The sequence below is a fragment of the Palaemon carinicauda genome, chromosome 9 (genome assembly GCF_036898095.1).
Source record: "Palaemon carinicauda isolate YSFRI2023 chromosome 9, ASM3689809v2, whole genome shotgun sequence".
Taxonomy (NCBI): Eukaryota; Metazoa; Arthropoda; class Malacostraca; order Decapoda; family Palaemonidae; genus Palaemon; species Palaemon carinicauda.
In genome coordinates this window covers 151,633,323-151,635,718 of record NC_090733.1, presented here as the reverse complement: position 1 = coordinate 151,635,718, position 2,396 = coordinate 151,633,323, and the positions used below count along the sequence as shown (strand labels likewise).

General features: G+C 34.3%; 1 non-coding gene across 1 annotated transcript; it reads left to right on the top strand.

Annotated features, from left to right (window-relative positions):
* Positions 1 to 1,785: 1,785 nt before the first annotated feature.
* Positions 1,786 to 1,859, top strand: TRNAN-GUU (transfer RNA asparagine (anticodon GUU)). The gene has a single exon. It is a non-coding gene; the product is annotated as a tRNA-Asn (tRNA).
* The last annotated feature ends 537 nt before the right edge of the window (positions 1,860 to 2,396 follow it).

Here is a 2,396-nt window from a genome sequence, read left to right as displayed (position 1 = left end):
TTGGGTTTTTTTTTTAACAGTGCAGTTAAAAATAGTGAAACATATTTAGGATAATTACATCTGTTAAGAGCTTTGTTAGTCGTTTTGGAAGCAATCACTACTATGTTAAAGAGCCATTCCAAAATCCATTGGAATTAAATGTAGTTAATTAGAATAAATTGTAACTCAGTCGTTGTAATAAATAGCAATCAAGGCTCTTGAAATCTGTTGCAATGAGGTCACTGGTAAGCCAGCAAGAAAACTCTTAATCCATCTCCCGTTCCGGAAAAAAAAAGAACTTGAGAATATATTTCGTTTGTTATAAATATTTCTATTTATGAACTGTCCAAACACATATCCTAGAAAAACTTGTCGATTCTATATTTTCAAAATGAATGTTATTTGTCTGTTTTTACTATTTGAGGGTAAAATTATTCAATATTCAATTATTTTCATCAGTTTATATTTTCAAAGTTTTTAATGAAATGTGGCTATTCTGGCTATCAAAGTTTTGTAGGTAGCAAGTAAAAAATAATTAGATGCAGATTTCTTAGAACATCAAAATAATAAGTCATAAAAATAATAAAGAGAAAATACTCGCGATTAGGATAGGCTGAGGTACCGTAATTTCGATAACACAGCAAAATTTTTAATAAATATAATTGACATTTTGAAGCAGTTTCCAGAACAAGAAGTGTTGAAGAAAAAATTACCTCTCTTTAATCCTCGTAGGAGGGTATTCCTTAGTGTACCTCGGGCGGTACACTGTAGGCATCATTTACAGCAGAGTCAATACAGAGATGACTGATTTACGGGTCTTCGCAGTGTATTTTCGTACAAAGCTCTATATATGTTAGAGACCTTGCTTCGACCCCTAGTAGCTGCTCCTACTTTTAAGCTTTCTACTTTACAGACATTCCTTCTTTACTTTACACTTGGGCACACTATTCTATCTCATTTCTCTTCCTCCTGTTTTGTTAATTTCTATAGTTTATGTAGGAGATATTTATTTCAATGTTACTGTTCTTAAAATATTTTATTTTTCCTTGTTTCCTTTCCTCACTGGCTATTTCCCCTGTTAGAGCCCCTGGGCTTATAGCATTGTGCTTTTCCAACTAGGGTTGTAGATTAGCAATTAATAATAATAATAATAATAATGCATTTCCATAAGACTTCTTTCCATAGCGGACTTTTCTCAGGGCATGAATGACCCCCACGGCCTCAACGCCGTGATATTCCTAAAATGCATACGTAACACCTGGCAGCCCACCGTATCCCATATTTGTAGCGGCTGGTTTTTATTTCTCCAATCTATAGCAATGGGATTTCTTGATTTCAAGATGTTACAATTTAAGTTTTTCAATAAGTTTGAGGTACTTATAAATTAGCTCGTTTTTTTTTTCTCATAAATTTGTGCTTTTTTATAAAGTAATGCTCTAAAAAAAATTAAAGGTCTAACATTCTGAATTTCAGATAAGGTTGATTTTATACTGTAAATATACAGTACATAGGGTGTGTGCGTGTCGGTGTGCGAAAACCATATTATATAACGGACGCACGCACGCACAAAAGTATACGTACACGCACGTACGTGGACACATACACGTAGATGCACGCGTGCGCGCACACATGCAAGTGCACTGTAGACGAACGCGCTCGCACATATATATATATATATATATATATATATATATATATATATATATATATATATATATATATAAATATATATATATATGTGTGTGTGTGTGTGCGTGTGTGTGTGTATGTTGGGTTATTAGCAAATAAATTACTGCCCCTGTTCATGCCTCCGTGGCACAATCGGTTAGCGCGTTCGGCTGTTAACCGAAAGGTTGGTGGTTCGAGCCCACCCGGGGGCGGAACTTTTGTACTCTTAACACGTCCTCCAAATTTCACCAGAAAGTAAATATTACATCAATGGACGTACCAAGTCATTAGGACTTAAAGATAAAACTACGCCCTTTGAAAGAAAGAAGGTTATAGGCGATACAAGAGCTGAAGTTTAAAAAGTTACTGATGAGGTCATCGGAAAGCACCTCTGTGCCAATGATGCCAGATGTACAACATTGATAAAGTATATATTTTTGTGGTAAGATCAAGATGTAGGGCACAAATCATAATTTACTGAAAATAAGGCCAATTTTCATGGAACATCTAGTCAGTGAATTACAGCAGAACACTCAAGTTATCTCTAGAGTCTACGAAACAATGAAACAATTGTCTTATCTTGGGTGTAATATAGTGATTACTTCCTACTAGAAATCTGCTTAATGGGCCATTTTGTCTTAAGTCATGAAAAAGAAAGACTATTCTTATGTAAGTTTTCCTTTCTTGATTTACCAGAAGAAAAATTGGTTATAGTTTAATTTTGATAGCTATAAAGATTACAGGACCCA